The sequence below is a fragment of the Theropithecus gelada genome, chromosome 8 (genome assembly GCF_003255815.1).
Source record: "Theropithecus gelada isolate Dixy chromosome 8, Tgel_1.0, whole genome shotgun sequence".
NCBI classification, from domain to species: Eukaryota; Metazoa; Chordata; class Mammalia; order Primates; family Cercopithecidae; genus Theropithecus; species Theropithecus gelada.
In genome coordinates, this window is record NC_037676.1 from 3,545,321 (window position 1) to 3,560,052 (window position 14,732).

General features: G+C 44.7%; 1 non-coding gene across 1 annotated transcript; it reads right to left on the reverse strand.

Moving 5' to 3' along the window:
* Window positions 1–13,144: 13,144 nt before the first annotated feature.
* On the reverse strand, window positions 13,145–13,279 carry LOC112630862. Its single transcript, XR_003120991.1, has one exon. It is a non-coding gene; the product is annotated as a small nucleolar RNA SNORA70 (small nucleolar RNA).
* Between the last annotated feature and the right edge of the window lie 1,453 nt (window positions 13,280–14,732).

Here is a 14,732-nt window from a genome sequence, read left to right on the forward strand (position 1 = left end):
TAAAAGATACCAATTATATTGAAATATATTCATCACAATGCATATAAAGCAAATGTGTGAATTACCAATACATTTGCTTCTTTATTAATACATTAAATAGAAAGATCTAGTAGGGTCAAATTGTCTAGTGTCACAATTTCAAACTAGTGAAGAGCACAAATAATATTTTGAGATATCTTCAACTGAAATGTGAAATAAAAATATCTTTCTGTTGGTCACAAAGTTACCTGTACTCTTAATACTGTGGTTACTTTCCTGTATTCATAATTGAAAAATACACTCAATTTCAGTTAAAGTTAAGTTGAAATGAAGACATTTTTTCCCCAATTTAAGTTAATGAACTCACGTGGCTTATATCCCCAAATTCCTTGAGTATTCATAAAACCCTGATTAAGAGCTCCTGGGCTGGGCATGGTGGCTCATGCATTTAATCCCAGCACTTTGGAAGGCTGAGGCAGGCAGATCACTTGAGGTCAGGAGTTGGAGACCAGCCTGGCCAACGTGGCGAAACCCCGTCTCTACTAAAAATACAAAAATTAGCCGGCCGTGGTAGCGCGTGCCTATAATCCCAGCTACTTGGGAAGCTGAGGCAGGAGAATCTCTTGAACACAGGAGGTGGAGGTTGCAGTGAGCTGAGATTGAACCACTGCATTCTAGCCTGGGTGACAGAGCAAGACTCCATCTGGAGGAAAAAAAAAATTGACCTAGGGCTATGAATTAATCTACATGATCAAAGCCAAGCAGCACATATAGCCATTTTCTGATTTAAGAAAGGGAACAGGCCGGGCGCGGTGGCTCAAGCCTGTAATCCCAGCACTTTGGGAGGCCGAGACGGGCGGATCACGAGGTCAGGAGATCGAGACCATCCTGGCTAACCCGGTGAAATCCCGTCTCTATTAAGAAATACAAAAAAAAACTAGCCAGGCGAGGTGGCGGGCGCCTGTAGTCCCAGCTACTCGGGAGGCTGAGGCAGGAGAATGGCGTGAACCCGGGAGGCGGAGCTTGCAGTGAGCTGAGATCCAGCCACTGCACTCCAGCCTGGGCGACAGAGCGAGACTCCGTCTCAAAAAAAAAAAAAAAGAAAGAAAGGGAACAAATGAAAATCTGTAACAATTTGGGGGGAAGTAAAGGTCAAATTTGGGGGAGTGTTTTAAGGGAGTAAGACTAAAAAAGAAATTTTTTTTTTTCTTTTTTTAGGATGGAGTCTCCCTCTGTCTCAGTCTGTTGCCCAGACTGGAGTGCAGTGGAGCGATCTCGGCTCACTGCAACCTCCACCTCCCAGGTTCAAGTGAATCTCCTGCCTCAGCCTCCCCAGTAGCTGGAATTGCAGGCAAAATTGTATTTTTGGTAGAGACAGGTTTTCACCATGTTGGACAGACTGGTCTTGAAGTCCTGAGCTCAAGTGATCCACCCGCCAGATTTAGCCTCCCCAAGTGTTGGGATTACAGGCGTGAGCCACTGCACCCGGTGGAAATCAAAATGTCATGCATCATTTCCTCTCACAATTCACTGATGCAAACTTAGCTGCATGGCCACACCTAGCTGTAAAAAAGGCTGAGGGTAGGCAGAGTACGATGGCTCATACCTGTAATCACAGCACTTTGGACGCCTGAGGTAGGAGGATCACTTGAGAACAGGAGTTCAAGACCACATTGGGCAACATAGCAAAAACCATATATCTACGAAAAAATCTAACAATTAGCCAGGCGTGGTGGTGTGTGCATATAGTCTCAGCTGCTTGGGAGGCTGACGTGGAGGGATCATTTAAGCCCAGGAGGTTGAGGCTGCAGTGAGCCATGATCGCACCACTGCACTCCAGCCTGGGTAACAAAGCGAGACTCTGTCAGAAGAAGGAGAAGGAGAAGGAAAAGGAGGGGGAGAAAGAGAATGAGGGGAAAGAGGAGGGGGGAGGGGGAAGCAAAGGGGGAGGCGAGGTAGAGTGGAGGGGAAGGAGGGAGGACGGAGGAGGAGAAGGAGGAGGAGGAGGAGGAGGAGACTGGGAAATACAATTTTTAGCTGGCTTGCCATTTGCCAAGGAAGAAGGGGAAAATGGATGTGGGATGACAACAAGCAGCTTGCCATGCTGCATGGTCATCAGAGACAACATGGTGGCCTGTTGTGCTCAGCTGGTGCTAACTCAATAGAGTGACTGTGTCACCCGTCTTTGAACCTGATCCCCACCAATTGCCCCACATGATTAGTTGGTGCGTACTCAAAGGCTCTCAGATAAGAGATATTTGTCACCATCACCTCTAAAACTAGAGAGGGAAACAGTTGCCATGATACCCTCTTAAAATCCCAGGTATCCACATACTTCTGGGAAATGTTGCCCTCAACCACACAGAAAGGCACGAAACCCTGGAGACAATATGAGCCCCAGCACCAACCCCTAGGGGACACACCACATTCTTCTCTCCACCTGTTCGGCAGCCCAGCCCTCCTCTCACTGCACGGTTTAAGGGCAGGAACATGGATCTGTAGGGGTCAGAGGCCAGGGCATTTATTTCCACTGTCACGGGGGTGAAGTCTCTGTGTTTGTGATTCAGACATTTGGGGAATTTGCTTTCTTTTCCATAAGGCTGGCCCAAAGCTGCATCTGTTTGGGGGTTGCTGCACCCCAGGCAGCAGGGTGGTGGAGAAACCATGGATAGGTGGGTGGTGGCAGATGGGGGGGCACTGGCAAGTTCCCAAGTGCAGAGGTAGCGATGCCCGCAGCAGCAACCACTATCTCGTGCCAGCATCAGCCATGGGTGAGCACTGTGGTCATGTCCGATGCCCACTGCACTGGTGTCCTCACTGATTGACCTGTGCTCCTGCCTCCCACTAAAACTTTGACTCTGAGCCTGCTTCTCCCATCTGCTCAGCACGAGCCAGAGCTCCTGAATAGCCTTCTGCTAAATTTCTTCCTTCCAAAGTCATTGGAGTTGGATTCTGTTGCTTACAAATAAGATTCCTGACAGAAAACAGTTTGGGGGGATTAGAGACATGACGATCTAGCTCTCAGGAGGAAGCGTATTCCTTCTTTTTTCCTTGGATTTGTCTTATCACATTGGGCTGCTTGGGAGGCTGTGGCTTGCAGTGGGCTTAGAGGAAAGGGAGTCTAAGATGCTGTTCATCCCACTTTTACTGGTGCAGCCCCTTGAGCCTGTCTCTATCCAGGCCAAATGAATCCTTCACATCATTTACCCCAGCTCACAACTCTCTGGAGGCTTAGAGCAAAAGCCTAATCATAACAATGACAGCCAGCTTTGTCTGCTCTCATTCTCCCTCGCACCACCCCCTCCCCATGTTTGGAAAGGATTTAAGTGATTAGGAGCCTGGCTCTCCCAGGCGGTTCTTTCCATCTGAGCTCCGCAGATCATTTTATCACCTTTCACCAACCCGGTAGACTGTGCATTATACAAGAAGACAATCTGAGTCCATTTTGTGGAGCACTTGGGGCCAGAAAGTGCTGGCTACACAAGTCTGGAATTAGTATTTATAGAGCATAAATCAACACAAATTACAGACGTGGGATATTCTGAGAGAACATAAATAAAAGCTAGTACGGGCTTTTGTGGAGGAAGATTAACAGGACGCGGTTCAAGGCTGAGAATGCCAAAAAAAGACTGGGGACGGATCCAGTTATGAACATTGAAATCTATGAAACTGCCTCCCCCAGTCTCTGTTCAAAGGAAAAGCTCTTAGCAAATATAAAATGATTTTTAAAAATTTTTTGCTTTGAATTTCAGAATCTGCACTTATTTATGGTGGCAAATATGTTGTATATAAACCTCTAATGTTTTTATTCTCCAAAATGACAATGAGGATAATGATGAAACAGCAGTCATTTTGGGGCACTTCTTTTCTTGTTTGTTTGTTTTTGAGAAGGAGTCTTGCTCTCTCTCCTAGACTGGAATGCAGTGGTGTAATCTTGGCTCACTGCAACCTCTACCTCCTGAGTTCAAGCAATTCTCCTGCCTCAGCCTCCCTTGTAGCTGGGATTACAGGTGTGCACCACCAAGCCCAGCTATTTTTTTTTTTTTTTTTAGGCAGAGTCTCACTCTGTCACCCAGGCTGGAGTGCAGTGGCATGATCTCGGCTCACTGCAGCCTCTGCCTCCCAGGTTCAAGCAATTCTTCTGCCTCAGCGTCCTGAGTAGCTGGGACTACAGGTGCGCACAGCCACGCACGGCTAATTTTTGTATTTTTAGTAGAGACGGGTTTCACCATGTTGGCAAGGATGATCTTGATCTCCTGACCTTGTGATCCACCCGCCTTGGCCTCCCAAAGTGCTGGGATTACAGGCATGAGCCACAGCGCCTGGCCTAATTTTTGTATTTTTAGTAGAGACGAGGTTTTGCCATGTTGGTTGGGCTGGTCTTGAACTCTTGACCTCAGTGATCCACACACCTCGGCCTCCCAAAATGCTGGGATTACAGGCATGAACCACTGTGCCCAGCACCCACCCCCCCTTCTTTTTTTTTTTTTTTTGAGATTCAGTCTCTGTCTCCCAGGCTGGAATGCAGTGGCACGATCATGGCTCACTGCAGCCTCAACCTCCTGGGCTCAAACGAACCTACTGCCTCAGCCTCCCAAAGCGCTGGGACTACATGCATGAACCACTGTGCCTTGGGCCTGTCTATTGGGCACTGCCAAGCAGCATGCTAAGTGATTTACACATATTAACTCATTTAATCTTCACACCTGTATATGGCTGGTGCTATAATTTCCCTCCTTTTAAAGACGACACTGAGTCTTAGATAACCAGCTCAACATCATATAACTAGTTTATAGCTTGGGACTTAGCCTTCTTTTTTCCCAGCATTTATATGTATTTAATTACTTTGTGGAAGCACCAAATGGGAAAATGTTCACTCTTTTTTGTTTCCAGCTGCCAGATTGGTATTCTGCACCCCAACTGCACATTCGAATCACCTTATCAGCTTTTAAAAATTATTGATGCCAGGGTCATGCACTCAGTCAATTAAGTCAGAATACCATGGGTATATTTCACTGTAGAGCAAGTTAAGCTAACCACCGGATTAGGATGGAAAAAGAAAATGAAACTGCCATTGCATTGAAACTATGATGGTAAATTCCCGGTTAGGAGAGTGCGGACTAGAGCGACTAGGAGATAAGGACTACAGAGTCTGCTTTTAGCTCCAATAAGCAAGTGGAGGAAGTAATGTATTAAACAAATGTGGAGTTGCTTCTCCATTTCATAATGTGTCTCATAAGCACTGAATTTGAAGGGAAAAAACAATGAAAATTTAGGGGTAATTCTCAAAAATAATCTCCCTGGGGACAGAGAGTACACAAAAGCAAGGACATAAGACTAATAAAATTGCTAACATTTATCAAGAAAAAAAGAATACCATAGGAATGGGCCCAGCAAGTCCTCCCAAGAGATTCTGTTGTGCAGCCAAGAATGATTGCCTCATCTCTTTCCTCTCAATCCAGTTTTCCTACCCTGCACAGCTCCACTTTGCTATTTGGTATACGGCACACAGCATCTGCCTATGAGTTACGGGATTGCTGGACGAGCAAATGGCATGCAGCCCTGCAGAGGGGACGCTGTGCTCAAGCTAGCTTGAAATGGTTTCTACAGGCAGGCAGCTGTTTGGAGATGAAGAGACGGGATACTGGATCCCATTCCCCCCCATTTCATTCAGCTCATCCCTGGCCATGCATTTCCTGCAGTGTTATTCCCCGTGGCTGAGCTAGGAACTCCTGCACCTGTGCTTGGGACCAGCTCAGTTACAAAATGCCTAGAAAAGCTTTTGGAGACTTTGCTCTTTTTCTCTGTGAATAAACTCATCATTTCAGTGCCAAGCTTCTCATTGGGATTAGTTCACCAGCTTTAGACTTTTCTTTTTTTCTTTTTTCTTTTTTTAGACAGAGTTTCATTCTTGTCACCCAGGCTCGAGTGAAATGGTGTGATCTCAGCTCACCGCAACCTCCACCTCTCGGGTTCAAGCGATTCTCAGCCTTCTGAGTAGTTGGGATTAGAGGCACCTGCCACCATGACCGGCTAATTTTTGTATTTTTAGTAGAGATGGGGTTTCACCATGTTGGCCAGACTGGTCTTGAACTCCTGACCTCACGTGATCCACCTACTTTGGCCTCCCAACATGCTGGGATTACGGGTGTGAGCCACCGTGCCTGGCTCAGCTTTTAACTTTTAAGTGAGTCTGGTTTTTCAGCAACTTCACCTTCCTTCTTGGACTCAAATCTCAAGTCAGTGAATAAAATTCATAATGTTCCTGTTGGAGAAAGAGTTACATCTTTTTCTTTTTTCTTTCTTTCTTTCTTTCTTTCTTTCTTTCTTTCTTTCTTTCTTTCTTTCTCTCTTTCTCTCTTTCTCTCTTTCTCTCTTTCTCTCTTTCTCTCTTTCTCTCTCTCTCTCTCTCTCTCTCTCTCTCTCTCTCTCTTTCTCTCTTTCTCTCTTTCTTTCTTTTCCTAGACAGGGTCTTGCTCTGTCACCTAGGCTTGAGTGCAGTGGCGTGATCGTGGCTCAAAGCAGCCTCGCTCTTTAGCTCAATCAGTCTTTCTGAGGTAGGAGAATAGGTCCTGGAAAGGAGAACCCTAACTATCCACACCTGAGTGACAAGGATCAGCGGCTACTCCCTTTGCAAACCCCTATCTTTTCTGCTCAGGCAGATGGGAAATTGAAAGTACCTCTGATTGCAACCAATCAGACCTTTGTATAGGAGTGTAACTTTGTAACTTCAGCCTCTGATTGGTTGCTGTCTGCAACCAATGAGGCTGATTGCCAGCCAAGTCTTGGTTTGCATAGAAGTGCAACTTTGTAATTTCACTTTAGAGTCTGATTGGTTGCTGTCCGAGACCAATCCAATGTGTGCATACGAGTGTGACCTTTGTAACTTCACTTCAGCCTCTGATTGGTTGCTGTCCGAGACCAATCCGATGTGTGCATACCAGTGTGACCTTTGTAACTTCAGCCTCTGATTGGTTGCTGTCCATAACCAATCACACTGATTGTGAGCCACTACTCTATTTACATGAGGTGAACACCTAGTGGCCAATGGGAAACCTATAGGGGGTATTTGAACCCAAGAAGAGTCTGCATCTGGGCTCTTGAGCTGCTGCTCCAGCTGCTTCCCACTGTGAAGTGTACCTTTACTTTCAATAAATCTCAGCTTCCTTTGTTTCATTCTGTCCTTGCTTTGCTGTGCATTTTGTCCACTTCTTTGTTCAAAAATGCCTTTAACCCAGACAACTTGCAGTCAAGACCCTCTACCAGTAAATAACACCTCAGCCTCCTGGGAGTACAGGCGCATGCCCTATGCCCAGCTAATTTACAAAATTTTTGGTGGAGACTGGGTCTTGCTATGTTGCTAAGGCTGCTCTTGAACTCCTGGGCTCAATCAAGCAATCCTCCCATCTCAGCATCCCAAAGTGTTGAGATTACAAGCATGAGCCACCACACTCAACCAAGTTCCATCTTTTAGAACAGTGGTTTTTAAAGTAGGATTTTTTTTCACAATATTGGAGTGGCACTGTTGGCATGAGACAGTTCTGTCAAATTCTGAATATCCCAACAGATGTTTGTGTAAGAAAAACAAACTAAGCACCCTATGTATAATTATCTGCATGTAGAGTTCAACTCCATTTTATATATAAACACGAAATGTGTTTTGTGTAATTTTAATATACAGTAAATTTCCACAAATGCAACTACAATGTGAAAAGAGGGAAGATTATACTTTGTTTTGCTTGCTTTACTAAGAGCTGTTTGCCATTTCAGAGAATCTCATTGCTGATTTGGCATATTTTACTTGCCAATACGAGGCACTTCCATGGTGATCCTATTACATTTAAGGGCAATCATCTGTCTACTTCATCATGTCTTCTCTTGTGGGGTCCCTGTATTATGTCATTATTAATCACTTTCCTTTTAGTCCTTTATTTCTTAGAGCATTGTATTGACTATTTTAACAATTATATTGTAGGTAAATGATATTAGCTAAGAATTGCATTTCAGGATTGTTAAAGAGGTGTTAAGGATATTTGTTATATGGCAAATACATGAAAAGATGCTCCACATCATATATCATCAGGGAAATGCAAATGAAAACAGCAATGAGACATTACAACACACGTATTAGAATAGCCAAAATCTTGAACACCACAACACCAAATGCTGGTGAGGATGTGGAGCAACTGGAATTCTTCCACAGTGTTGGTGGAAATGCAAAATGATACAGACAATTTGGAAGACAGTTTGGAGGCTTCTTATTAATGTAAACCTAATCATACTCTTGTCATATGATCCAGCAATCATAGCTCTTGTATTTACCCAGATGAGTTGAAAACTTATGTCCACACAAAAACCTGCACGTGAATGCTTATAGAAGCTTTATTAATAATTGCCCAAACGTGGACATGACCAAGATGTCCTTCAGTAAGTGAATGTGTGAAAAAACTATGGTACATCCAGACAATGGAAAATTTTTAGTGCTCAAAAGATATGAGCTCTCAAGCCATGAAAAGCCAGAAAGGAAACCTACAATGTATATTATTAAGTGAAAGAGGCCAATCTGCAAAGGCTCCATACTGTATGATTCCAACTATATGACAGTCTGGAAAAGGTAAAACTATGGAGACAGTGAAAAGAACAGTGTTTGCCAGGGGTTGGTGGGGAGGAAGGAATGAAGAGATGGATCTCAGAGGGTTTTTAGGTCAGTGAAACTACTCAGTATGATACTATAATGGTGGATACATGTCAGTAGACATTGGTCATACCCATCGTATGTACAAGAGTGAACCATAAGTAAATCACAGATTTCGGGTGATAATGATGTGTCAATGTAGCATCATCAATTGCAACAATGTACCACTCTGGTGGGAGATGTTGATAAATAGGGGAAGATATGTGTAGGGGAAGCTATGTGTATGGGAAATCTTTGTCCCTACCTTCTACTCAATTTTGCTGTGAACTTAAAACTGCTCTTAAAAATAAAGACTATTTTTAAAAAATTAAGCATAGTAGGTAGTACTGAAAATTTTGTTTATAAAAAGTGATCATGGGCCAGGCTCCGTGGCTCACGCCTGTAATCACAGCACTTTAGGAGGCCAAGGTTGGTGGATCACAAGGTCAGGAGTTCGAGATCAGCCTGGCCAACATAGTGAAACCTGGTCCCTACTAAAAGTACAAAAAATTAGCCGAGCATGGTGGTGGGTGCCTGTAATCCCAGCTACTTGGGAGGCTGAGGCAGGAGAATCACTTGAACCTGAGAGGCAGAGGTTGTAGTGAGCCAAGATAGTGCCATTGCACTCTAGGTGCAGTGTGACAGGTGACAGTGTGAGACTCCTCCTCAAAAAAAAAAAAAGGAAAAGAAAGAAAAGATGATTGGTGCATGCCTGTTGCTATAGGGGAAGCAGGAGGATCCCTTGAGTTCAGGAGTTCAAGCAGTGCGGTCTGATGGTACCAGTATTGAATAGTCACTGCAGTCTAGCCTGGGCAACATAGCAAGACCCTGTCTCCAAAAAAAGAGAAAAATGGTGAGCATTGGGTCTGATAGGGTTATAAGCCTTTTCTTTAGAAGGAAATAAAGACTTGCTTTTTAGGCTGGATCCAGAGGAATCCTAAATGTCAACTCTATATTTAATATAAGAACTTAACATAGGCCAAGCGAGGTGACTCACGCCTGTAATCCCAACATTTTGGGAGGCTGAAGTGAGTGGATATCTTGAGACCAGCCTGGCCAACATGGCAAAACCCTGTCTCTACTAAAAATACAAAAATGAGCTGGACGTCACGGCATGTGCCTGTAATTCCAGTTAGGGGGAGCCTGAGGCAGGAGAATCTCTTAAACCCAGGAGGTGGAGGTTGCAGTGAGCTGAGATTGCACCACTGCACTCCGGCCTCGGGGACATAGCCAGACTCAGTCTCAAAACAAAACAAAAGAAAACAAAACCTAGAAAGGAACCATGGGCTATCACCTGAAGCTTAAATGAGGTGGTTTGATGATGTTGGGAGTATAGAAAATCATGCCTCAAAATATGGCACCTGAGCACCCTGAGGGCTTATTGAAAGCTGAGCGGCCTCAGAAATAAGCCTCAGAATGAAGGTCCCTCTAATCTCGTCTTGTGCCTCCCCAAACCCCAAGGGCAGGGACTATTTCTCGAATGTCCTTATCTGACCAAGGAAGCTTACCAAAGGAAAGCTAAATGCTTTCTATGCCCTCCCTGGAATCTCATTATCTCAGAAAAAGAGACTGACGAATGTGACCACACCTGACAGACTTTTTCCCAAGATAAAGTCTGACTCTCAGGCCCATTCAGATTCCAAAGAGAATCACTTACAAGTTCATTTCGGTCTCTGAGGTCCATTCATTCTCCCTAATCATCACTTACTGCCTCTCAAAAGAGAGAACTTAAAACTGGGCAACAGAGTGAGACTCTGTCTCAAAAAAAAGAACTTCAGTGTATAAAGTGTGCAGGAGTTTCCCAAAAAGTGTCTTCTCTGAAGCACAAGTTTCAAAAGAAAAGTTATATAATTATATTCTATGCTATACATATGATACAATAATTACATACACATCCTACAGTATATTCATTGGACACGTATATATATAAACAAAGATCAAGGATAATGCAACTGTATGCAAATGAGCTAAGGTGGAATACTTTCCCTTCCACATAACTGTTTTTAAGAAGCATTAACTCTGAATGCCAATATTTCCTTCTAACTCAAAAAGAAGGGCATAATTTAAAAAATATTCAGTAGAAAATGCACAAAACTTCACCATGAAAGCATCGTCGTCATACTGGCTTTTCTTCAATGCCTTCTCATCAGACCCTCCTTTCCTAGGCCCTAAAAGGACATCCACACCCGTGACTCCAGTGCCTGGCTTTCTTGGGAGGTTTCCTCCCCCGACCCTGGTGAAGCCTGATCTTGTTTTGCAGCAGTTGCCATAGGAGCAGCCCGTGTTGCAGAGCGACTGCGTCCCTAAACAAATACGTGCAAATAGCTGGGAAAGCAGACTTCAGCCTTAATACTTCAGACGCCAAGGAATGGAAACAATCTGTGTAATTTAAATAGAATAAATACCAATGGCCCCGAGGGAAGTGGGTGTTTATTTTTAAACACGGTGCACCGCGACCCGGGCTTCCTGCACCACTGACTGAGCGTCCTGAGCGGGTACCTGCGTCTGTTGCACGGCGGGTTTAAGAGCCTGAGCCGGCCATAGGAGGTGGGGAAACAAACTCGCCCTGCTCTAGGCTTCTCTTCTAGTGTCCTGGCCGACTGCTCCTGCACCCGGTGAGCCACGGCCGCCGTTCGTACCCCGGGGCCGGGAGCTGCCGAAGGTGCTGGAGCTCGGACCCGCTTGCTCTGCGCCCGGCGCTCTGGCAGAACTCCGGGGCTGGGCGGACGGGTGGAGCCGGGCTCCGTGTCCGCGCTGATCGCCACCGCAGCACGCGGGATGTACCTGTCCTGCCCTTGCACCCTGGCAGGGCGCTGGAGAGCGCACGAGGTCTGCGCTTTCCAAGGACTTGAGGGCGCACGAGGGCGCGCCAGGTCCGCAGCCCGCCTGGTTCCTTCCCAAGAGCCAGGACGACCGAGGGAGGACCCGCACCAGCTCCAAGACGGCTCTGCAAACTGGACAGCGAAGGAAAGCATCGCCTAACCTTGAAAACAACAAACAAAGAAACATGGATGAGAGCATCATAGTCCTGACTTGGTTTTGAAATACTAGTTTTCTACATTAGTATGTTATTAGTAGCCTTTTATTATTATTGTGTTTAAACAGCGTTAACTTTGTTCTTAATTTGGGTTTTAGTTTTTGGGGGCAGCTTTAGGTTTGCAGAAAAACTGAGCAGAAAGTCCAGAGAGCTCTCCCATGCATCCTCTCTCTGCCCAACAGTTAGGCTGTTACCATCTTGCGTTAATGTAGTACATTTGTTACAATTGACAAACCAATATGGATACATTATTATTAATTGAATCCGTCGTATACATTAAAATTCACTCTCTGTATTGTACAGTTCTATGGATTTTGATAAATGCATAAAGTCCTATATCCATCATTACAGTTTCATACAGAACTAGCTCCATTGGGCTAAAATCCCCCTGTTCTCCACCGATTCATCCTACTCTTTCACCCCTTCCCCAGCCTTTGGCAACCACTGATCTTTTTACTGTCTCCGTGGTTTTGCCTTTTCCAGAATGTCATATAGTTGGAATTGTATATCTGCAGCCATTGCTGACTGGCTTCTTTCATTGAGTAATATGGCTGTAATACCCTCCACATCTTTTCATGGCTGATAGCTCATTTCTTTTTAGCACTGAGTAATATTCTGTTATCTAAATGCACCATAGTTGCTTATCCATTCACACACTGAAGGACACCTTGCTTGCTTCCAATTTGGGGTGATTCATGACTGGTCTTTTGTGTGTATCTGTAATTAAGAGATTACAAATCACAAGTAATCTTCATACAGTATTTATTAGCCAAACATGATAAGTAATGGCTTTCTGCAGTCCAACACACTGGGACTCTGGTGTTCCTTGCATGTGGCTCTAATGCCTCCCTCCTCTGCATTCTCCCCTTGCACAGATTAGGCACACAGTGAAATATTTTTTGAAATTTAATTATTATAAAAATGATACCCATTTTGGAACAGTTTTTCAAACTTGGAATATGTCAAGTGAGAAGTAAAAACTCACTTCCACACCAGCCCTATTCTCATTCCCAAGAGGTGACTACCCTTTATCATTTGTTTTTAAGGTGGACAGGAAGTAGGATTTATTGGTGGGCATTAGGAGAGGGCAGCACAGTAGAAGCCGTCATGAGTGCAGGGCCCACCATTTGTCCAGAGGATCAGGATTGGGGGTGTACTTGACCCCACAGCTATCTGGGATAAGCTGCTTCTCAGCCATCATGTCTTCAAATTCATCCACATTGAACTTGGTAAAGTCCCACTTCTTTGAGAAGTGGATATTCTGGTGGCCAGGGAACTTGAACTTGGCCCTGCATAGGGCCTCAGTCACATGCTCCTCGTTCTGCAGTTTGGTGCGGATGGGCATGATGACTTGGCCACGGCACCCTGGGGCTTTCCAAAGGCACCTCGAATACCTATTTGGAGCCTGCACTGAGAGTAGTGCAAGGTCAGAGACATGAACATCCATCTGAAAGACCTGTCTCCAAGGTCCCTTGGAGCAACCCATACAAGAAACAGGCTGCATACACTACCAAGGAAGCTGCTGTCTGCAGCTATTGTACACTGGGCCCCCATGAGGAAAGGAACTCCATTAGCTCAATTAGCTGCAGCCCTTTATCATTTTTACATGTAGCCTACTATCTGTTTCTTCTTCGTTTACACCATATGTATATATTACCTTTTTATGGTAACAAAATATATATGCCAATTGGAATATGTGTAAATAATTTCTTTGAAAAGCATCTTGTATTTGTTTTTAAGAAAATGCGTTTGAAAATAAAATCTGATATGGTTTGGTCCTGTACCCCCTCCCAAATCTCATCTTGTAGCTCCCACAATCCCCATGCATTGTGGGAAGAACCCAGTGGAAGGTAATTGAATCTTGGGGGTGGGATCTTTCCCATGCTGTTCTCATGATAGTGAATAAGTCTCACGAGATCTGATAAAATAGGAGTTTACCTGCACAAGCTCTCTGGCCATCCATGTAAGATGTGACTTGCTCCTCCTTGCCTTTCACCATGATTGTGAGGCATCCCCAGTCATGTAGAACTGTGAGTTCTCCATTAAACCCCTTCCCTTTGTAAATTGCCCATTCTCGGGTATGTCTTTATCAGCAGTGTGAAAACAGACTAATACAGTAAACTAGTACCAGTAGAGTGGGGTGTTGCTGAAAAGATACTCGAAAATGTGAAAATGACTTTAGACCTGGGTAACAGGCAGAGGATGGGACAGTTTAGAGGGCTCAGAAGAAGACAGGAAAATGTGGGAAAGTTTAGAACTTCCTAGAGACTTGTTGAATGGTTTTGACAAAAATGCTGATAGTGATATGAACAATAAGATCCAGACTGAGGTGGCCTCAGATGGAGGTGAGGAACTTGTTGGGAACTGGACCAAAGGTGACTTTTGTTATGTTTTAGCAAAGAGACTTGATGGCATTTTGTCTCTGCCCTAGAGATTGTGGAACTTTGAACTTGAGAGTGATGATTTAGAGTATCTGGGGGAAGAAATTTCTAAGCAGCAAAGCATTCAAGAGGACACTTGGGTGTTGATAAAGGCATTTAGATTTAAAAGGGAAACAGAGCATAAAAGTTGGGAAAATTTGCAGCCTGACAATGCTGCAATGCTGCAATAAGAAAATAAAATCTTATTGTCTGAGGAGAAACTCAAGCCAGCTGCAGAAATTTGCATAAGTAATGAGGAGCCGAATGTTAATCTCCAAGACAATGGGGAAGATATATCCAGAGCATGTCAGAGGTTTTCACAGCAGCCCATTCCATCACAGCCCCAGAGGCCTAGCAGAAAAAGTAGTTTCATGTGCCAGGCCCAGGGTCCCTATGCTGTGTGCAGCCTAGGGTCTTAGTGCCTTGCGTCCCAGCCACTTCAACCATGGCTGAAAGGGGGCAATGTGGAGCTCAGGCTGTGGCTTCAGAGGGTGCAAGCCTCAAGCCTTGGCAGCTTCCATGTGGTGTTGAGCCTGCCAGTGCACAGAAGTCAAGAACTGAGGTTTGGGAACCTCCTCCTAGATTTCAGAGGATGTACAAAAATGCCTGGATGCCCAGGTGG